Source organism: Dromaius novaehollandiae, chromosome 3 (assembly GCF_036370855.1).
Source record: "Dromaius novaehollandiae isolate bDroNov1 chromosome 3, bDroNov1.hap1, whole genome shotgun sequence".
Taxonomy (NCBI): Eukaryota; Metazoa; Chordata; class Aves; order Casuariiformes; family Dromaiidae; genus Dromaius; species Dromaius novaehollandiae.
The window spans coordinates 119,918,759-119,943,006 of NC_088100.1; the positions used below are offsets into that span (position 1 = coordinate 119,918,759).

General features: G+C 39.1%; 1 protein-coding gene across 13 annotated transcripts in view; it reads right to left on the reverse strand.

Annotated features, from left to right (window-relative positions):
- DISP1 (dispatched RND transporter family member 1) overlaps positions 1-24,248 on the reverse strand; it is a 93,752-nt gene that overhangs the window by 37,247 nt on the left and 32,257 nt on the right. For 8 of the 13 annotated variants that reach the window (XM_064509973.1, XM_064509974.1, XM_064509971.1 and 5 more), the window contains 2 exons: positions 21,100-21,219; positions 15,622-15,758 (listed from right to left, as the gene is read on the reverse strand). The exons of 1 other annotated variant lie outside the window; for it this stretch is intronic. The gene's annotated coding sequence lies outside the window, so the exon portion shown is untranslated. Of the gene's footprint in view, positions 1-15,621; positions 15,759-21,099; positions 21,220-23,870; positions 23,984-24,248 lie in introns of those variants that run through there. 4 more of the 13 variants (XM_026094602.2, XM_064509975.1, XM_064509972.1 and 1 more) reach the window with 4 other exon arrangements.

Genomic DNA, 24,248 nt, shown 5'->3' on the forward strand with positions numbered 1-24,248 from the left:
CAAAGTCCTCAGATTATAATAATTGAAAAAAAGGTATGGAGATATTGCAAACTACCCTTCAAGAAGACATAAGCATCTTTTTTTTGCTTTAGATCCAAGACACCTGTAGCATCCATGAGTGAGGTAACACAGCGTAATTTGTAGTAAATATTTCAAGTCCCTTTATAAAGGAAAACAAGCATTTTTGCACAGGGCACACATGCATTACACACAGATGTGAGCTAGCGCAGACTCCTGCAAACCGGGCACTCAGCAGCACGGGAACGCAGGCTCGGGATATTCGGCCTCTCTGTGCCCCTCTTCAGCACCTATACAGCAGCATTAACTTTTGCTCCAAACAGGCCAGCAGCCTCAATTTAACACAAGCAGAGCTAAAACGCTTTATTTTCAACAGACATAATATCCACCTGCATGTCTCTGAGTTGAAACACAATCTTCAGAAGGACTCTGTAGAAACTAGTGAATGCAAAGAGCCGCCAAAGATCACCAGCACCAAAGCAGGCGAGCGATATAAGCCTGCCTTTGTTCTCTTGTTGAACAGACTGCTCATGAAATATTTCAAGCTATAAAAATTTTAATACATCAAGCCAACTCATTCTTTCTTCCTCAGCCTGGGAAAACTTGTGAATTTTGTCCATTTTCGCAGAGTCTCTGAGCAAGGCTTGGAAGCATCTGCATACCTTGAAGCTCTTTCACAGCCGTGTTAAAGCAAGCAAGACCACTCTGCATGCGTAAGGCAGCCACATGATTAGGTACTTTGCTCAGTCACAGCTGTGAAGAATTAGGACTCAGATTAATTCTCAAAGTAAAATAAGAGTTGAACAGTCTGTTTTCATTTAGTTTGACAGTTTTTCTTTTTCCAAACGAACGCAAGATGGCTGATGTCCCTTGACAAGCCTAAGGTATCTGAATTTTGCTTCACTGATGTTGAAGGGTATTAAAATTATGTTACAATTGTATTTAAGACATTTACGTTACGAACAAATTAATGTCGTAGGGTATTCCATTACATTTGCGTCACACTATATACAGAAGTGCAACTCCGGTGCCCCCAAACCTTTACTTGCAGCTGTCACACCAAAATATATTCTTATAATATATTCTTATTTCTCTGCAGTATTCTGACTCAGCTATCACAATTGTTGTTGTGACTGGCAACTTACTATGAAGTGTAACGGCCCATGGAAACATTTAACTGAGAATCCCAGCTTTAGAGGATGCACAAATAGGCAAGTTAGAGGCAACAAATGAAACCACAAAAATAAAATTATAATAACCCATTGACTTGGGAAACCCAAAAAGCTGTACACTATGAAAAAAATCTAAAAATAAGAATCTTCCAAAAGGCAATCTTTGAGACTGCTGAATTACTCCAAAGCTTAAAGTTGATTTTTGCTGCATTCCTCAGAATACTTCAGAATTTATATTCTCTAATGTAGAGGATTTTTTAGACTTGGATTATGTTCATTTACTACGCTGGCCACAAGTGAAAGGATTTCTCTTTGATTTAAAGTTTTTAATAAAAAGACATTTATCATCCTAATTTACTACTGGAGGCTTTGAAGTGATAGACACACAGTCTGAATAATGCGGTTATGAACAACACAGGTTTTAGTACAGACAACCCTAGTTAACAGAAGATTAAAGAAAATTATAAAAAGTGCCTTTTAACCTGGATGTTAAATACATCACACACAGATATCCACCCCTCTCTGGACACATTTTAAACATTAATGTCAATTTAGAAACCATGCCAGCTGGAATGCTAATAAAAATAATTAGAAGAAAAACTAGAAAAATTCTAGAAAGCTATAATCATCTTTAATTACTGTATGCTTGATAACAATAACTGCTAAGGAAAGCACTTAAGTCATCCAATTCAAAACAACAGTTTAGAAGAGTGTCGTATCTGGGAAGCAGCATAGTGCGTAGAGGCAGTGTTACTTAGTGGCAGTTTTATGGAGTAATCCCTCTATTATTTGCAGAGCTAACAGTGAGCGCAGTGTACCCTGCAGACATCTGCCATCTGCATCGCAAGCCCTGCAGGAAATCAAGTAATGCCACACCACACTGAAAATACAGAGGATTTGGTGTTCCCTAACCAGCATGTTCTTTTTAAGATTTGGATTAAGTTCACCTGTTCCTTTGGCTGCAACTGAAAGAATTTTTCTGTGCTTTAAAATTGCTTTAAAAACCCCCAAACCCTCCAAAACAGACTTAAGAAACCAGCGGTTCAACAAATCCCATCTGGATTCATAATGCCTGCAATTGAGAATGATAGCAGTGCAAATGCAAGAGGGAGTGATGTAGTAGAAATTTAGTATAACTCAGTATATAAGTATAGATTATTTAGAGATCTTTAGCACAAGTTAGAAAACAGCTCATTGGTTTATACAACCGCATGAGAAAAAACATATATCCTAAAAATCTTGCATTAAAATAAAACTAGACTGGTTCATAAGACTTTACATTCTTTAAGGTAGGACAAAGCTCAAGACTTCACTTGAAAGTTATCTAAAGCCTTGCAGCTGCAGTCAGCATCCCACCAGGCAGCCAGCTACACGGGCTCAGGCTTTCTGGACCTTTCAGACCTGTCAACTGCAAGGCACCACGGCTCTGACCCAAACACAACACCTCAAGTAATGAAAAAAATCTTTCCACCTCAAAAGCTCACCTCAGGCAGTTCAATTATAGGAGGAGTGCCTTCTCGAAATAAGCACTCCTTAACACTCCCGCTGCAACCGCTAAGCCTCCTTTCAGATAAAATATTATCGTGGACTTACAGCCCCTTAAGGCTGCATAGGTTTTTAATGTGGCAGACGGGTTACATGGTCTGGGTCTGCTTGCTCAGATAACTCCTCTCCAGCCTCGCCTGCTGTGCCAGCCAGCGCACCGCCATGCCGCCAAGGGCCTTCTCCCCCCTCGCCTCGCCAAAACGCCTCGCAGCTTTGCTTTTTCTCAGCCTTCACACGAGTAACAGGTGGTGCCTGGTATTTGATACTGTTTTTTTATGGGAGACATCTAGTTATCTATCAATGCAATGTTCTTCAGGAAGTCAAACAGCTTTTTAATGTTTTATGGTTGTTGATCTCCGTTTTGGCTCTCAGCTAGACATTTTTTAAATTCTCTAGCTCTTATTCCTGTGTGTTCACAATGTGGCACTTGGTTTCTCTCAATACCCTGATTCTTGCTTTTCTACTTCAGCTGTAAAGGACTAGGTCTTTCCTAGAAAGCCTTCACTGTGTAAAATACAAAAACTTACTCAAACAAACCTCCCCTGTCTTTTCCACTTGTTTTTCAGACCTTTAAAGTATACTTAAAAAAATAAATATTTTACGTTAAAGAAAGTTACCTAATTTTTACTTCATTAGCACAAGTTTACATGGTATACTTACTAATGCAACTGCTTCACTATGAGGATTGATACAACATAGTTCATATTTGAGAAATGTGATTATGATCAGTTTATTTTCTGAACAGTCTGTAAACACAGATTTTCTCAATTAACATCTCCCTGTTAACAAGCAGATTTTCAGCAAGCTAAGTACTTTTACCATGCAGCAGTAGTTAGAGGATAATTATGAAGCAGAAGAGATCTGCAGAATAAAAGCCTCCCCCTCCTCCGTTTTGTACATAGTGCCTCAAGAAGAAAAAGCGCCAATTCTCCCTCCCCTCGACAGCGTGATATGGCACGCAGCCGCCCCGTCCCGAACCTGAGCCTCCATGATTTCATTTCCTGCAGGGCAGGCTGGCTCGGGAATTGCAATTCCTGTGACAGGGAGTTTCCAGATGTCACCGCGCCAGGACCGTAGCTCATGCTGCACATGGGCACTGGCGAATGGACATTGCCAAGCTGGCACAGAAAACGACCCACCATCCACAGCTGTGGGGCGAGGGAGCCCAGACAGGAAAAGACCTCCACAGGGCAGGGAGGAGAGGATTTGCAAGGACTTAGTAAATATATTTTGCTTTTAGCTAAAATTACCTTTCCTGGCACAAACAAAAAACCACAGCAGACCACTTACAGAAATTATTTGCAATGCTTTGGCTACAGAATTAATTGCAGTGCTTTGACTACAAAGCCCTCTTAAAGTCAGGATTCAAGACAAGGATGATTTTATAAAATCATTTGATCATACAAAACTTCCGGAAGCTAATTTTCATGCCTCCTTGCTCTAACTTCTATCTACACCTTTTTTTTTTTAATGTACATACATAAGGAAAAGGGATGAGATAATATACTAAGAAAATCAGAAGAAATCTTCAGATAATCACAGTTGGGAAAGAGGTACAACTACAAAGTACAATGAGAACAAAACACACTACTTCAAAAAAAAAAAACTGTGCATAGTTTTGGACCACCTCAGCACAGTTTAAAAGCTGTTAAAAAAAATTGTTCACAACTGGGACACTGTCATCACACTAAATCTTATTTACACAAATTACTGACTTTCCATTACCATACGAAAGACATTTAAGTTTTTGTAATTGCAAATATTCTCATCCAAAACAGCCCTAATCCTGCTTACACAGATGAGGAAAAAACAAATGCATCTCTTTTCTGTATGTAAAAGGAGTTACTTGTATTGAAAATTCCACAGATTTTTAGTTCATCATGCTGTGGGAATGGCATTTAAATGAACACAGCTGCAAAAGGACACAAAAAGAAATACTCTTTTAGGATATACCTACAGCTGTGCCTACCATCACCCTGATTACATTACAGTTATGTAATAGGTTAAGAAACCTCTTCGCCATCTGCCTAGAAAAAAGAAAGTTTTTTCAGTTCAAATTTGAAGGCAGCATTTGAAAACCTTTAAAGAACCTGTTGCTAATTATAGCACTTTCCTCACGTTTTAATGCAAGCGCTAACACCGTTTTGCAAGGACTGTACCCGAAACAAGGAAGGCATTAACCGAGCGTGCCGCTGCGCGCGGAGCAGGTCCCGCTGCTGTCCCGCCTGCTCGCTGAACAGAGCGGTCCTTGTGCGCGGCCACAGCGCGCCCAGCACAGGAGCCTTTAACAAGCTCTTTCTTAGGAAGCTCAACATGCCAGCGGTGATTTTCGCTTCACTTCTGAACTGCACTTTTTTTTCCAAGTCTCATGTTTGTTGAGCTGTGCTATGAAGAGCGAATGAGAAAGCACATATACTGTTTTGGTAAAAGGGTACATGCTTAATTAGATTTTAACATTGGGGGGTTGTTTTTCTTTCTCACAAGCTTCTTAAGCCATAGCACAGCTCTGCCCTAAGCTCGCAGACGTTTCCAACCAGCTGTAGTCTTTTACAAGCAAAGGAGGCTACTTATTTTACAAAGTAGCATTTTAGTGTAAATAAACTGAACATGCACAATAGGCTGAGTTAAACCTACATGGTAAGGCTCTCTGAAAGAGCAAGTTGTTTCAGCTGTAACCTAAGATACACTACAGAAAAGCACAGCTAGATTTTAAACAAGGTAACAGAAAACACTTTTAAACACTTACTAGAAGCAAACAAACAAAAAAAGATTAACAGCCCCAGAAAGCAGCGCTCGCTCCAGCAAGGGGTCCCCCACCCGGGAGCCGCCGGGGTGCCCCAGTGCCCCGCGCACTCGGCCCTCGGGGGCCGCGAGCCCTCGGGCCCCACGCACTTGGCCCTCCGGGGCCAGCTCCGACCGGCGACAGCTGCCAGCACTGGGGCTTGATCTCGGTGCGAGGTCAGCAAGGCAGGATATGGAGGTGACATGTAACTTCTGGCTTTTTCCTGCTTCTACAGGAGCGTCCAGCCAAGCACTGCTGCTAGTTAGAGCCTGCTTTGATCTTCCTGATTAAAGTAGATTGGGAGATTAAAGCCATATTCTCAGCTCTATTTGACTGCTCCGACTTACCGTGGTAGCGAGAGTCCTAATCGCTGCGGGTATTTCTGGTTTTCTATCTAGTCTTCAAGAACACGTGTTTACACAGAAAGGGAAAGCACAAGTCAAGCGAGCGTGCCAAAAAAAATAAACTGCAGTCACTTACTTTTTGAAGGAGAGGTATCTGGGGAAAAGGCGACACTGAAAATAGCGATGAGCGTATTCTGAAATGTTTTCTAAGCTCACTTCAGTCTTCATTAGTTCCTAACGATAACATGCCTGTGTCATTCCCCACTCCCCAAACACCTGATTTCACAGTTTTTTTCTAAAATACCTCTCATAAAATACCTCTGCACAGGCTGCAGAATCTCTTAAGCTTATACAACAACGACGATTTGGAAAAATAGGGCTTTTCCCCCACCAGATTTTAAGATATCTGTGCCTAAAATGCCTTTTCTCAACCTTCCTTCTAAGTACTTACGGTCCTGTAAGCCCGAAAGTGAACACCTCCACATAACCGGATTCATTTTTGAAGATGTTATTAATAGAACCTTAAGGATTATTACAGACTATTAATGCAAAAAGCTGGTAACTCCGTGAGCAGAGAGGACAGTCTGTCCACTTAAAAATCAAAATCTAAAAACAGAGACTGCCAAGTATGAGGGATTTTTAAACATTTTAAAAATTTTAAGCATTTTAAAAAAAGGGATTTTTAAGTTCTGGGATCACAACCGTAAAGAAGCAAGTCTCAGCCAGAAAGAGCGCAACGCGCACTAAAGTAAAGACCACTGCACTTGGCAGAGCAAGGCCATGAGGGATTTTTTCAGTATTCCCATGGGAGATGTCATGAGCTGGTTGCAGCCTGCTCTACGAGGGCAAGCTCGTCCTGACCACCGAACCTCACACGCTTCCACCAAGCCTCACATTTCCACGAGATGGCTCCTGGCTTTCCCTCCGCTCAGGATATCTCAGAACTGGCATCCTCTGGGGGCAGCTAGATCTTATAATCCAATCTCCTGCCGCTCCAGAGCGGGTCACGAGCCTCCTGAGCCTGGCTTTTTAGAAGTGGCCTCTTCCCCCACCACTTCAGGATAGGGGCTCTCATTTGAGGATGAAGCTGAGCTGGTGAACAAAGAACAGTCGTAAAAGGAATCCCTCCTCCACAAGCATTTTTGCTCTTTGAAACGCATGCAAGCTCTTCTTAAAATGCGAAAAAGTCTTACCAAAGTAAACAATTTTCCTCAGTGTGACCTCAGACTTACAAGTCCTAACTTTGGTCCAAGTTCTTATGCAAGGTAGCTCTTCCCGCTCACCGGTTCTGGTCTTTAACAGCTGGTGGGAGACCGTTGTTCTACTGCTCTTCTTCCCACTTCTAAGCCAAGACCTTTTGTTGTTGTGGCGTTTTTGTTTGTTTTTTTTTTTAAACAGTGGTCCTTGCCTTTTTCACTTAGTTTCCACTGGAGAATTTCACTGGCATCAGCTGCCCGTCCTCCACCTCCCACCAGCATTAGATCCAGCACACAATTTTTCTAACATCAGTGGATTTTCTAATAGAAAACTCCTTTTCCACCAGTGTGAAGCTGTTCAGCGCTAACAATCCAGGACAGTTCTTACACAGGTCCTCAGGTATACTTGCTAAACAAAATACCAGCACTACAAAACAGATAGCTTTAAACTGCAACTCAGAATGGAAGAATACAGTATGATTAACAGTTACAGAACGAAGCTCTATCTTGAGCAAAGTACTCCCCGCCTAGGGCCAGCCTCGTTATGCAATCACCTCGGAGAATGGCATGTTTTGTGAACTGCCTGTCTGCAGCATGGTATTCACTTCTCAATATCTGAAATACATCCTTAGAGCTGTTTCAAGAAGAATCTCAAAGCTACTTTTCAGGAATCAGAAAGCCCTATTCACATGCTTTTGAAAAACCTGCTGCTAATAAAAGTATTATTTCTTAAAATATGTAAATATTACTGTATATCCGTTCACCACTGATACCATATCACTTACATTTGCTAACCACCTCAAGGAAGTTACGAAAAATCACGTTAATATTTGTTCAGTGCCTTGATATCTGGGAGGGTAAAGTACTATAAAAAACTAAAGGATGAGTTAATCTATTAAAGCTCTCAGCATTATATGTACTGCGCAGAACAGTGTTACTATATCTTGGCTCATCAACTTACTGGAGTTACTTTGTTCCCAAGGACGACAGTAAAATGAAAGTATAATGTACATTCATAGGTTATGGTTAATAAAATATTTCCTGTGCAAATTGGATTTAAATACTGTATCATATATTTGAATTAGAGACTTGGAGTCAATTACTGGCTTCACGGTATCTGAAAAGCAAACGCAGCACCGCGAGCAGCTGCAAGGAGCAACTTCTACCCACACACTGTGCTCCCTCCCCAAAGAGCTTTAAGTGTATGATGTTCCTTGGCACACTCCTATTTTTGACATCTCCATCAGGCACCCTTTGATTTCCACTTCTGTACTACATTCAGCTTCTAATGTTGCTATTTATTGCAGAGTTCATCTCCAGTGATATCGGACAAATGCTGACTTCATCGTTTGTGAATGGATGATAAGGAAGCACCACTGAGCTCCACACCATCTGGTGTGCAGGTACAAGAAAACCGGGGAGGGAATGTGGGAGAGGATGAAAGAATTTAGACCGATTAACAACAGAGATTAGGGATGTCAGATTTGATCTGTGGAGGCCTAGAGAGGATGAATGAATTACACTGCTCTACCCACCACCTGAAAACATATATATGCAGAGAATCTGCAATACGTCTCCACTACTAATTCACTCTTAAGTCAATACAATCCTCCTGGACCCACCGGGAAGTTCCACCAATCTATGCATCTAGCAATATGTTTTGTAGAGAATTTCTGTAATAAATAAAATGAATTCTGCAAACTTAACTATGCATTAAAGAGAAAATGAAAGGATGAAATTTGATTGCTATACCACCTTGAAGATTAGTTTTCATTTTCAGATTTCACACATTACTTGCAAATTTGCCATTTGATCTTCAAGCCCTTAAGACAGACATGCTGTTCTGGCAAACTGAAGTAATTCATGTATTCTGATCAAAGAAAAGTCCTTTAAACTTAGAAAAATAGTCAAACCATCTCTCTATAACTTATCACAAGCATTTTTTTCACTAAGATTTCAGAATAACATTTTTCATAATATGCTTAACATCTATATAAAATCTAATAGTAATAAAAATACTAATACGATTCCCAGAATTCCATACATAAGCTTTAGGAAAAAAGAAATGCAATTATTGTGACAACCCTAATTGAGGTTCAAATGAATCATAGTTTGTATAATATAAAAAAAGGTAAGTTTAAGATACATTATGGCTGATAAATGTACTTACAAAGTACAGCTGACACTGATCACTTTCATGTAGATTAAGTGCATTGTAATACGTGAAGTTTGACCATCCTCCCTATTCAAACATGATATGGAGAGCTGCCATTCTTGGTCATAATCCTTTATGGCCTCTGCTAAACTGAAGAGTCACCAAGCAATGCCATAAAGCAACACCTGTTTCTGATAATTTTGGCTGCCCATGATCAAGAGTTGCTACTCAGCTACCTTTCCAACATCATAGTGCTGCTATTCTCTGTACCTTTTCTTGGCTGGATGCCTTCTCACGGCTCTCTGAACTTAATATGACATTAATCACAGATACTTCTTGTCACTGCAGTGTCCTTTAAAGAGAGAGAGATACACAAAAGCAAGAGGTTGAAGGACTTTGATAGTGTTGGACATTAATAGGAGAGCTGGCAGCTTTTTGGGGGGTTCTGGGGACAAAATGAAGCTGAAGGACTATGCAAGTGCTCAGGAAAAATGTCAGAAGCTTTTGAAATGCTTGAAGTCCAGACAAAAGGGACCATGGACCATGTAGAAATGCTGTTGGATTGCTAATGAATTGGGGAGAACAAGCAAATATGGAATAGAAATAAAGAGATAACCAGAGGTTAAAATGACAGAATGCATTGTGTGTGTGGCACATGCACTTTACAAGTATTTTATTACATCTACACTGGATTTTTATTAAAATTCCTATCCATCTACAGATTTGTGGATAAAATACAAGGCATTAAAATGTAGAAAGTCACATCTCCTTACACTGGTATTCTTCTAAATACTTTTTTTTTTTTTTTTTTTTTTGCTGGGGGGGGTAGGACAAACTTTAATGTAAATACAGGCTGATAAGCAAAACTGATTTAGTATCATCATATCCGTATAGCTGAAGCCTCAAGTACTGAGCCTTCCACTTTCAGACCGCTGACTCCCTGAGGATGAAATATTATTGTCTGATCAATAGGTGACGTGAAGTAAATTGGCTGCCCTTCTCCTGCTCCCATTCGCTCAGACTTCATCACAAAAATCTTTCATAATTGATATCCTCAAGAAAGGCAGAGGATGGGTGAAAAAAAATCTTTTAAACCCCGCAAAGCAGGCCACTTGCACTAGTGATGGGGGAAACGTTACGCATTATTGCTGTTCACACTCTATTTGTTTTTTAGATAAACAAAGCACTTCTGGCTTGTAATCAGGACATTTAAGCTCTACACACTACATTCTAAAAAACAGTTTGATACCAACACATTGGATGTTTAAGATCACATCATCTTAAATAATACTGAGAGCCAAAGCACAGAACTGAACTTCAGGGGGCAGAGAGTCTTTCACTGCCCACCAAGTATCTAGAACAACATGTTCTCAATCCCTAGGTAAATAAGAGCCAGATTAGTACGATGCTGCAAACACATAAAGCAGTCTTCAAAACTACTTCTGTTAATTTAAATTTATTTTTTTTAACTTCTCAAAATACAATAGTGACATTTTCCAGTCTTTCTTTTTCCAACTGAAAGAAGACTCTCCAGCAGTATTTTTCCAACATTTTTCACTGAGATCCTGAGTTTTATCACAAACCAGGTCACGTTAAGGTTGCACTTTATGAAATGTAAAACTGTCTTGTTTTATCTACTTACAGGATAGAAATACTACTTACAGGATAGAAATACTAAAGTCAGTTTAATGAGTTTTCAGTAAAGATCTAGTAGAGATAAATCTTTTACTAAGCATGTTCCTAAATCACCAGATTTATGCTGAGTTGAAGTAGATATAATTGGCTCCACAATAACTAAAGTCCTATATCACTCAAGCCAGTAAGTTTAAAAAATGTCCCCATACACACATGAGCATGGAAGCAGTTATCTACTTCACTAAAATAAAAACCAAAGCTGTGTATTAATCATGAAATACAGCAAAAAAAAAAAAAAAGTGTAATACTCTCCTTTGCAGAAATGCTTTAATAAGGAAAAGCTAGTAGGACAATGTTTTATTAGCAACTGAAATAGTTTTCAAATACTAATATGAAGAAATCTTGTGCAAAGTACAAATAAGTCTGAAAGCAGAACCGAAGAGCTATACTTTTTATCTATCTGCTGCTCAGTGTTTTGAAGCAATTTTTAATAGCCTGTCTTCAGTAGTAACACATAGCCATATTCTGTAAATAGAGCTCCAATAATAAATTACATTAAAATGCAGCTGCATAAACATATTTACACATGGTTACATTTTCTCATTCGCATTCCTTTCTCACAGGTGTACCTTTTCCACTGTGAACTAACTATACTTACGTATGAATGTTATGTAAGTGCACACATGTAAAATGTCACTTGTAAAATAGCCCAGACTGACCAGAGGAGAAAAACTAACAGAATACTTTATCTGAACATAAAATAAACAAATGATGTCAAAAGCAATAGTAATTCCATCACTTATACAACACCGGCATCTGAATTACAACTACCATCCTGATGATACAGTGAAAGTGGCTATCACTGTATAAGTTTTTTCCAAATGACAGGAAAAATTCACTTTTGCAATATCACTATAGTAATTACTGTATTAATATTACCTTTTATTTATAATCAAAAAATTAAACTGCCTTTCTCTCATTATTTGGGGAAATCTATACAGCAATAGCCCAGAAAATACAGCCACCATTATTTCTATTTTTAGTTAAAATCAAAATCACTTCTTCAGAATCACTTTCCTAGCTCAGGAAACAGCAAAGTCTTGGAATTCACAGGATTCTTTTTAAAACTTAAGATATCCGTTACTTCTAAGAAGACAGGGACTGCTTTTTTGTCCTTAAGTTCAGGGAAACTAAAAATATAATATCACTATAAGCTATCAATACTTTTGCAATTGGAATAAATAAATACAGATCTTGCATATACTAGAAAACAAAACATTGTTATTTCCTTTCACAGCTAAAGAAAATAGAAGATTCTTGTTATTTAATGAAGAGCAAATTAGGCAATGATTGTAGCGCTCAAACATTTCTTCCACCTAATGAAGAGTCCAGACTTCAACCTGGTACACTGTTCATTGGCTTAGTAAAAATAACACGACAAAGACCCTACCAACTCCTCTAATTATTCATTTTTCTAAAGGATTTTCAAAAAGCCACTGCCTAAACCTTCAAGTAACACATGAAAGGGCTTCCCCCCCCCTTTCCCGCACACCCCACAGCATACCTTCACCTTTCCTCATTAGGGAAGCGAAATGGGCCCCACAGCTCTCTTCTCCTTCAGAAAAAAAGATCCAAGTGTTTTGAGTAAATGGACATTGCTAAAGCCCACAGAGGTGGTTTTATTTGATGTGAGCTTTACTGACACACTAATGAAGGCCTGACAGACAAGGCAAGAGAAAATGTTATTTGAGCACAAACTTAATGTTTGCTCACTAGCCTGCTTGCCTTTCGGAAGGTTACCCAAACACAGCTCGCACAATGTGAAGTCAATCTTTTCTAGCTGTCTCGCAGCAAACAGATGTGAGCCTGGGAATTTCTCTTACATTCAGATAAATCAAGAACGAGCCCTTTCAGAACACTAACCTTCCTACCTTTAGAAGGAGATGTCGAATTTCTCTGGGACTCTCCGATTTCACACTGCTTAGACTCAACTACAGTTACGGCCTATCATACACAAGTCACATCATTTCAAAAGCAGCTCACTAAAGCAAGTTTGAAACACACACATTTAATTTGCTATTCCAAAACCTCGAGACAAGTCTTTCTAATGCTGTCTCTATTCCTTTTATATTATGGCTAGTGATACTGAGGTGCACCTTCTTAAAACCCTGATGTGGTGTTTTCTACAGTGCAGCCAGGTTCCCTGGAGCCACACAGCTCGGAGCTATATTCCCGTCAGTACAAAACTGTGTGATTCTACACTCACCTGGCCAACACGCAATCAGAACACCTTTGGGAAAGTAGAGGCTACCTAGAAATTGTGTTACAATCATATTGCAAACTCTAAAAACTATTTCTTTGCATGAGGTCCATTTAACAAACCCAGTTCTTCTTACATAGACACCTGGTCAATATTGGAAATTTTCAAAGAATGATGTACTTTAAGGCTTCCCAAACCTTTTGGTTTGCATTCAAGTAAGCAGTCAGACAGCTGGGTATAGACTGAATTCAAGATCAGACGTTAATTAGATCACTTCAACAATAGTGTCCATGATGCAGTTAGGCAATATTGCTTTCTCCAGTTACGAGAGGCTACCCTTTTTATATGTACTATGCTCTCTGTTTCTAGGAAATACTTCAGAATAGGATTTAGTATCAGATTAACTCTCTTCACACAAGAATTAAGGCATTTGAATTAGATCAGCTGCTAAAATGTGTTTAGGAGTACAGTTTCTTTCAATATGCAAGATTTGAGAAACATGAAATACTCCAGGACTCTGAAAGAGCAGGAATGATACCGGTCTTCTGCATAGGAAACGAGGCTATGGGAATTAAGCAGAGATTGATAACTTTTAGTTAAACAAAAAGCTCTCCACAGTTTGTTTTTTTTTTTTAATAACTGCAAAGACTGACTGGGTATATGCCAGCAGTACCACAGCTGTACAGAGTCGCCAGCAGTAAACCACCTCTGTATCGGATACAGCCCCGAGCAGCTGCTGAGGAGTGCTGGCAGCCCCATGGCAGCAGCAGCTGCAGAGCAGGTCCATGTCTGGGAGGAAAATTTGGTCCCTTTGCAACTCTCTCCCTCCCAACTACCTTAAATTGGATGGTGTATTTGTTCCAGGGCATGGACATTGCTAATGTTAATAAAGCTAAGAAACTGGTTTACTACCAAGCTGTTGAACCTTTGCTGCAGGGTTTAAACATTAAAACCTGAATATTTTTTTTTACAATTTTTAGTCTCATTTAACAGAACAGCCGTGTTTAGTCTACAGCACTTAACTTACATCAGCCAGATACTATTATAACATGAGCAATGTACGAGTAAGATACTGACTTTCTTGGCAAGAACATGTTGCTCAATTAGCTATTAAGAGCAACAGAACAGCAGCAAAAAAGATTGCTTGGTTTGTCAGAAGATATTCAACTTTCCATACTACACCCTTCCCAAAACAACTTATGCATGAAGCTACCAGGAATTTTTACAAACTGTGAAAAGCAGCCCAAATTGTGTGTTAATCAATCCATATGCACCAAACATACATACAGTAAATTTCGACTCTAACAGCAAAAATTCTTTTTCCCAAGGGGTTTTCGTTAGAGAAAGAGAGGAAAAAATATCTAACCTTGAGGAAAGCATCCCAGTCAGCTTTTGTTCTTCACTCTTGAATCACATATGCGACTACACTTTCTCTCACAGCGAACAAAAGCGATGCCGTGTGGATCTGACCATTGCGCTCCAGGACAAACACAGGCACAGAGCCATTGCCAAGCAGGAGACAAGACACGGATGCTCTCCCTGGCTTCGCCATACGAGCGAGTGTGGGACGGAGGGCAGCACTAGCGGTATTTGTGCACGATGAGTGGAAAGAGGCGACCCCGAGTGCCCAGCCCCTGGGTTGCTGGCACATTATAGGAGAGGGGCAAGAGCAAACAGGGCAAGGGGCACAGGAGCAGGGAGGAAAGGAGAGGAAGAGACCTGCCATGCTCATACGCAGGTCAGACAACAAGTAATTTTAAAACTAGGCCATAATTTTAGAAGGCAAGTGCCTATCATACTAACATGTGCTATGACCCCCCATGGCTGTACACTTCCTCTTCATAAATGAGTTTTAATCTCAATAAATTTCCCAAATTCATTTTACCACTTACCTGCACAAACATGTTTGCTGGCATAAGGAAGAGGCCAAGAGAGGCAAGAATAACTAGCAAGCAGTGAAGTGCTTCGTTCTGTGGCACTGATGATTTAGCCCCACTTAAAAGTATCTATGTATATAATGCATATAAATATATTATAGTATACAATGTAAAAGCAACAGCTTTTAGAGTTGATAAACCAGCACTAAAGAAGAATTTCTTTTTAAAATTTTGCTTAAGAAAAAGCATGTAATACACAGAATATAGTGCTAAAAGTTAAACTGAAGATAGAAAGGATAAACGTATGGAAGTTGCATATTTTCTGGCTTCAAATTTTCTCTAAAACAAGTTACTGTTGAACCAATTTTGAATGCTCACAAAATAACAAGCCAAAAAATGAAAGGCTGTGCTTGCAAATTGAAATGCCAGTCCCCTACAAATTGGAATTTCTTTCATCAGGACAAGATGGATAGGAACTAAATTATCAGCATGCTAATTAAATACTAAAAATAGTTGGGCATTATTTGTAGAGCCACAGAAGGGTATTTTCCTAGCTTGACATTTCATGCTTTCTTGTTGAACAACTGCACTTTTGCTTTAAGAGCTAAACATTTAAACAGTTCAGCAACATGATTACCTTACACAGCAGTCTTCACAAGTGCTGCACTACGCTGCTACCTGCAGTGTTACCGCAAGCAGTGACCAGCAGCATCACTACTCTTCAGCCAGAGCATGGATAAGACGGTCGTCCTTCTGCTCCCAGAAAACGCCAGGCTGCAAGGTGCCGAGGAACACGGGAAAGCAACAACAAACAGAGCTGTATTCAACAAAAGTGACATTGCTGGAAAATACAGCACTCCAGTTTTAATTCAGATGGAGGCAATTCAAGAAAAACTTTTCTGCATCGCACATTACTCAGTTCTTGGTACTTAGAAAAAGCCTCATACACTTCAAAAATATATGAACAGCTAGCTGCTGTTAAGTTTACTATGCTCACTCCCTCACATTTAAAGATGGAAAGAAATACTTCCCTTAGGGAAGGGGGCCCAGCTCATAATTTCTGGATTAAGCCCATTACTATTAGCTGCAGAATGAAATTATTAGTGACAGGTTCACTGAATTACCTCTTTAGAGAGGTGACAGGTTCACTGAATTACCTCTTTAGAGAGGTCACTAGCGCTTCCTAGAAATCTAAAACTGCCATTGTAAATTTAGCTAATAACAAATGAGTTTTTCAAACTACCAAAATTAGAGGTAAACATCATTAAAAACTGTTTTAACACACTAATTCAGTCATGCACTCCAGCAGAATACGTTTTTGCTTTCTTCACTTCAAAGTTATAAACTGAGAAATACATGAGTGCTGGCATGCTCCACCATTACATCAACATTTTATATCCACAGATGTGGATGTAGGATTTGCATTGATTTTCTATGCGCTCATTTCTCTCTTAAAACCATAAAACAAATTAAGAATCATTTCTCAAAGAAAACAAGCTGTGAACTTGTAGCATTTCAATAAACAAAAATTAATTTCGCTATGGGATATTCCCTGCTATGAAATTATGCGATGAATCAATTTGGCAAATACCAAGAATCTGAATTTGGGGTGGGGGGTGGGGGGGTGTCAGGGCAAAGGCAGCTACACATACAATACCTTACTTACCATTTTGTGTTCATCGCTGCCATTTTAAAGCTTCGCACAATTAATTACTAAAGACCTAGGACAAAAATTGTTCAATCCATCACTTCACAGGCTATGCTTTGTTCTGTTTATACTTTCAAGACTGCCAATAAATCCTGTGCACTGTTTCATGTAAAATACGTACACAGCGCTCGGAGCAGAGCCCATGCTCGCTCCCTCCCGCCCAGGTAAGTGACCTCACCACCGATCACAAAGTCCTGTTTCTCTTGCTTGTGCTCTCCCTCACTCTGGTCCTGTTAATTTTGCATTCCTAGCTGTACAAAGGATGCCCTTGATCCCAGTCTAGGCAACAGCTTAGCAGCTAAGACTCTGCCACTTGGTGAGAAACGTGTGCTTGAAATTCTTCAGACTGAGCACGGCCTAAAATACCAGTCTTCCTTTTCTTGGAGGCATCGCACTGCTGTCCGTGAGCCGTGGCAAAGCACGGCAAGGTGTTCAGAGACGGCTGCTGCTCCTGCAATGGAGCAGGGACACTGGCAGAGGTAGAAACGGCACCAGGGACAATTTCTGCTCTATAACACCCCAACATACCTCGCTGCTTGGAGCTATGGGAGTCTTACCTTTGTTTCTACCAAGATCCGCTTTCCTGCCTGTACAAGCTCTTTGAGTACCTTCACCCCTGCTGCCCCTTTCAAGCTCCCATTCACTTTGTCAGATGCTACTGCAAGAACTTCTGGAGTAACCATGCTTCCCACAAGCTAAAAGCAGCTGGGAAGCTCCATTTTGAAAAAGGATAAAATAACGAGCCTTAATTCTACCTGTTCCCAAGGAACTGACTGTTAAAACGGTGCGATAGTTGAATCGCTAGGGAAGAACTGTGACACACGACAAAACAGTCATGGTAAATCTCACGTTAAAACAGGTGTCACCTCACTGTAACAACTGAGCCAGGCTCACGATTATTGCACATTAACCTACTAAAGTTTAGATAGTTCCACAACCCTTAAGTAAATTTGTAACTGTGCTCTGTTGCAATTTATTTTACCAGTAAAAAGTTATTAAGTAAAGATATTTGAATCCCACTGATTCTGGCCACAAGTTCCCTTAAACACCATGATGAAAATTCAACAACTGTCACACACAGACTGAATCTAAAGTAGACACCATAGCTGTGCAGACTTCAAGGTCTAAGTTCAGTTTACTGTTATTACAGTTCACTCTGTAAATCTTTTCCTACTTAATATTTTAAGGGATTTTTTTTTTTCCAAACAACGAGTACATTTCACACAATAACTGGAGATACCTAATGACAGAGAGTGATGCAGAAAGCTGGAAAAGGCCTGCCGGCCCCTGCAGCACAGAGGAATAGCACCACACTTAAATCCCTTCCTCGCCCTGGGTTTAGCTCCTGAGAGCTCAAGGTTGAATGAATGGTCTTACTGAAGTCAGAATTTCTCCAAATCAGTCTACTTTGTAGGCTTCAGAGAGTACTGCTAGCAAGACCCAGCTCAGAGGAGACAGGCACTTAAATACTGAAGCGTTTGGCACTCCCACGAAAAACTTCAAGATGGCACAAATCCACACAAATAGGTGACCAAAATACTGACAAATCTCTAAAAAATTCAGGCATTGAAGTCCTGCAGTGGTTTAAATTACTCCGTTTCCAAATACTGTTACATTCATTTCACCATAGCTCCCAAGCTTTACAGGTCTAACTCCCCTTGCAGAAACTTAGTGTGAAAAGAAACTTCAGCTAGTCCCCAAGTCATCAGGTGAGCTGAGATTCAGCAAACGCTGTCACGGGTTGCACTAAATTATCTACCATCTGGAATTCCTAAAATCACCGTTATATTAAGGGCAACCAAAAATACATATTATTAAAGCACAGTGGTGGTGGTTTGACCCCCTTCCAACAGCACTAACTGAAAACCGGCCTTTGCAGCGGACAGGGGGCTGGAGGAGAGCGAAGAGCCCTGAGGCAGCGCGCGGGAGGTTACCCAGGAGGTAAGACCACACCACCAGCACCTCTTCTCTGCGCACAGCTGCCCAGCGACTGCCCTGGAGACAAACTCTATTTCCTTCTATAAAGAAATCCAGCACGTTTTATTTTCATTCGTAAAGCAAGAGCAAAAATCAAATTTCAAAATATTGAACTTCTTTGCAAAAGCAGTCATCTTACTCCAGCCAACAAGGCTCTTTGTGAAATACGTACCACAGTTCAAATTCAAGTTAAAAAGGAATTATTGGGAGTTATCGTGTGTAAAACGAGCCAAATATTGGCTTAAGTTACAATAACGGTCTTTATATGGGCTCATAAGTCACATGGCAAATTCTGGCAGAAACAGACTTTGCTCCTCAGAACATGCATGTTCAGTTACTTGAACACAATGCCAAAAATCTCCCAAAGAAAAGTGAAATATCCCAGGAAAACTGTATTTTTAATATCTGAAGAGTTAATGAACCTTCAGTGAATTTTTCAAGATAAAGAATACATTTTTCTCATTATCCTGAAGACAGATGAATTTTTCTGCTCAATATCTAACAGCTGTTGCAAACCACTGAGATGCTTCAAATTCGCTAAGAAATTCTGCAAAAATCTTTTATAGTGAAAAATACTTAGCAACATAAACACTGCACTTGTTGTAATATCCTCCTATAATTTCTGTGCCATAGTCCTAAATTCACTCTACTTCGTATATTCATTCATTCTACAGCCTCTAAGCTTTATATCCAAGAAGTCTTCCACAAGACTTGTTCGCTTAATAGTACTAATCTCAACTCAACAAAATATTATTGTCCCTGTGACCCGCCGTATAAGGTAACCGAACAACACAGTCTATTCTGATGGAAAAGCAAAAAATTAAACAAGAAATAAAAGGGCTACCATTTCAAAACTAAGACTTCTAATCCATAAAACTGTGTAGTTAATTCAGTATAGAACAGTTCAGTTTATTCTATCCCTTAATCCAAAAATGAAAATCATAACCTTTAACCAATTTACTAAAAATCTTTTCTTCTTCCACCCACAGTTTAAGCCAGATGCGTCTCAGCACTGGATCCCAAACTTTAATTTTCTTCTACTTCAGCTATTGTTATGCCAGCACTTCTAAATATTTACCCTTCCCAGATTCCTAAAATGGAACGAGACATGGCTCTTTTGTAGTGCAGATGATTTGAACAGACCACAAGTGGCAGAGAAATTCTCACGCTTTCATGGAAGGAAATTGGATTTAGGGGACACTTTGTTCATGACAGGGTAAACTAATCTTTAATAAATTTACATTGAAGGGTCTTTCCAACACAGATACCGATACCTTCCTCACATACAACGATTAACATTAAAGGCATTAATAAACAGTCCTTAGGGAACTGCAGATTTACATTTTACATGAAGTGCAGATGTGACCGTATTGCACCTCTATCTGGAAAAATTTAGCGCTAAGTTGTTGAAAAGTTATTGCACTATATACTCCATTTCAATTTATCTTCAAAACATCAAACGGTTTTTGTAGATAAGGATTCAATAAGAGCTTTATAGGAGGAAAAAAAAGACCCCTAAGGAAAACCAAACAAAACACAAACATTAAACAATGTTAAAAAGGAAGACAAGTTCCAGTTTTATGGCTAGAGAATACTTTGGAGCCTCTGCAGAGACAGCTCGGCCACTGCCACCGAAGGAGGAAGGTAATCTCGGTCTTTGCTAACATCACGTGGATTCAGCAAAGTGATCTACAAAAGAAACATTCCATATCCCATGTATTTAATAAGTCTAATCCAGAGTTTTACATGTTAAGCTACTGTAATCTAAAGGAGATGTAAACACAAAAGATACTACAGAGTAAGCAGAAAAAAAAACAGTTTTCCTCTTCTCATTTTTGCAAGCATATGCTGAATTCAATTCTCTTCCTTAACATAAATTTGTTACTAAAACATTTATTTTTCCTGTTCACTACAAAAGCTCCAATGGGTATAACAGCACATACAGAAGACTAATTAAAACTTGCTAAGCCATTGATTATACCATCTTGGCTGAAGCTGTAAATAATAGTACCAATACCATTTTAATACTAATAATAGTACACCGATAGTGTTCTTTAAAACAGTTACCAAATTATTTCCTCTAACTACAAGGAAATCTTTCCAGAACATCTCTTACTGAGCCTCTTTGTTATCAAAGCAAACATTTATGTGTTTTCTATAGCATAAAATTGGATTTTTTTTCCCCTTACTTGCTGACAACTTGGGGGATAATAAACAAAATAAGACCATCATCCCCATATATTCCAGAATGTCCTGAGAATCTGTTCAAATGTATGCAGTAACTGACAGAGCAACATAATAAAACAGAGTTTTCTGCACAGTGAGGAGCTACAATTCATCAATATTCAACTCAGAGTGCTACCGATGCACGAGTACTCTCCTCTGAGCACGGGGAGGAGGTAGGGTACCATCTCTCTCTTTTCTACATACCTTTGCTTCTTCCTCCTCTCTTCCCTTTATATTTATCTCCTTTGCTCCTCAATTTTCCTAATCATTAAATCTTCTGAATTAGCCCAGCAACACGAGATTCATCTCTAGAAGCAGCAGTTTCTAGATAGGAAAGGAGAAATCTCTGTGTCAGTCTTGTAGGCAGTCTTAATGTGTAGAATATCTATCTGCATAAACACCATATATCATTGCAAGAAGCTGAGAAGTACAAACCACTTTTAACACATAACTACGAAGTCTCTGTATGCATGCAGGTCCCACAGATCAATGCGCCATAACATCAACCCATTAACCGGTTGCACCTTTTCGCCATTGCAGTGAACTGCATCGCACTTGCATCTTCCACAACACTGAAACATCAGGCACCATAAAGCTCATTTACGAGGCACATGTCAAATTTTCCAATTTAGGCTAAAATTACTTCAAAGCTATTTACCCTACTAAGGGAAACAGTTAAAAGAAGATGAAATCAGAAGTGGTGTTACTGAGATTAGGAAGAAACTGTAATATTCAAAGGTGGCATTATAGATGCCTTCTTTGCCTATAGAGGCAAAACAGATTGTTTTTACAGACTGACTTCATCAAGAAAATATTTCTGAAAGCTCTTTCCAAATGATCCTTACTCAACTGGTAAGATATGATACAGTTACATTTCACCAGCTTCAGATAAAACTAGTCAACTATCAAAACTGTCAGAAGATCACTAAATAAACACCAGCTATTAATTACGAAAGCCCCCTCAAAAAAAAAAAAAAGACCAAAAACTGGTGCTAGAACTTTAAACCCTCAAAAACGCAATACTTTAAAAATAACAGTGGACACTGAAATTTTAGGTACTTTGTTTTTCTTAAAGCATCTCGTTTAAAGAAAGCATCTTATTATAAAGAAGAGAGAAAAGAGAAACAATTCCTTATCTCTAACCACTTAAAAACCAGAGCTGAAAGGCTAGAAGCCTGTCCTATAAGGTTAATGAAGGGATAAAAGCATATTTTCCAATCCCAGCCCCATCTCCGTTGCCAGATTTGTGATTAGCTTTGAGCATCAGAATTTAAACTGATTGATAAGCTCGAACCACCTTAGGTGCTATACCTCCTTCACCCAATTACCTAAACCCCGCGAGGATGATGAATTTGGCTTACAAAACAGGTAAATCAAGGTGTGTTGCATGTCACTCACCAACTGTATAATTTGGAAATACTTTACTCACATACATTAACTCGTTTCCTAACAGTATTTAAGAAACTACATTACAAAACAGACCTTCTATTCTTTTCTTCCAAGCAGAAAAAGCAAGAAGAAGAAAGATGAATAAACCTTAGTGTTGCCAAAGGCCACACTACACACAGCAGAATAAGCAATATGTCTCCTATAGCCTGTCCTGGGACACAAAATACACTGGTTAATTTGTATTTGCCTTTGCCTGAAACCAGTAATGAAGACATTAGTTATCCATCTTCCAGTCTCTAAAGCACAAGGACAGATAAGTGAAAAGAAACTAGTAGAAAAATCAAATATTAGCATTAAATTTATCTTGTTTAAGAGCAAATTAAAGTTGTTCGGTTTTCATATCAAAATTATTTGGAGAAAAAAAATGCTTCTTAAGAGAATTACTGGAATTTGTGATTTTCTAATGTGATAATGAAAGTAATACTAACCAGCTATAAAGAATATTGTAATTTTCCAAGGTTATACAGTGATGAACAAGGGGAAAAGATTTCCAAAAATCAATCACAGTAATATTATCTACCTGTTTGGTGCACCAAGTAACAGAGCTACGAACATCAAAGCTAGTAATTAACAGAAAATTTTAAAAAGCTGAAAAAATAGCTAAGTTAATCTTTCATTAACTGCAATAACCAAAGGCTATGTACCACTGAAGACTGGATCAAACTTTTTAAAACTCTTTGTTTTATCAAGCTATGTGCTTTCCCATTTATCTGCTTTAAAACAGTTTACTTGAACAAATTTTAACCTTAAAAGCCAACATATAAAGGCAGGCAGCAAAACTGGAAAACTATAATACTGTTGAAGTTAGGCGGAGATGTTTCTAATACATTTCTAATACCAACTAGCAAGGTAAGCATGGCTTGTCTAAGCTGAAAAACAGTTTTAAAGAGCAGCAGAGAACAGCCAAGGTTAATTTGCATTGTAAGGAATTGTCTTAAAAAGGAAAGCGTTTATATATAGCTAACGGGTTTGTATATATTATAAGAAGTACCGTCCACATAACATGCCACAGATATAACTGTTTCAAAACAGTTAATGCTTGATACTGTCTGGAATCTCGCCCTCTCCCATGCAGGCTGTATGACAGCACCTAGAGAGCGGAGGCAAAAGGGAGCAGAAAGAAAAATAGGAAAAAGGCATCTGGAAAGAGGTAACGTAGCTCTAGACAGGCTGGTACCGTTCTGAGCAGCACGGCGTCAGGAGGAAAGCAATTTCAGAGCGCTCTGTGCGGTATCCTTCAAGCTAACATTTTAATGATACTGAAAATAATTTTCACAGGGAAAAATCTTCCTTACAACCTTCCAAGCAGGCTTCCAGGAATCGAGGCACACTGGATTAGGGTCTAAAGGAAGAGCAGTTGTCAGCTGTAACAGCATCAGAAAGAAAAACAGGAACACATTTCCTGGGGCTTTTTAAATTACACTTCCAAGAGCTATTGTTACCAATAGCTGCACTGAGCTGTAAAAACTGCAACCTCAGAGGGCAAAAGTCAAAGAAACCCTACCAATTTTCCCCGGATTACTCACAGATTAATAAGATCATCTGGGAGCCAGCCTTGAGGTTATCAGAAATCTCTAGTCACATGCCCACAGTACACTTCTGCAGCATTTCTCTTTACAACATTTTAATGAACTGCAGCACTGAAGCAAAAATCCTCTTGTCTGCTAGTAGGTGGTGCTGGAATGCAACTGAGGTATCTACGTATTTTGCATTTCCAATAGCAAAGGCAGCAAAATGAAGCAGGTAAATCTTGAGGCTTTCAGTATATGCTTCTACAATATCTTTACAAGAATGTGTTTACCACAGAAAGAATAAACATCAAAACTTGCATATCAATGATATTATTGAAAATACAAGCAAATTATCATAATTATTCATGATCTAATCAAATGGAACATCGTCTT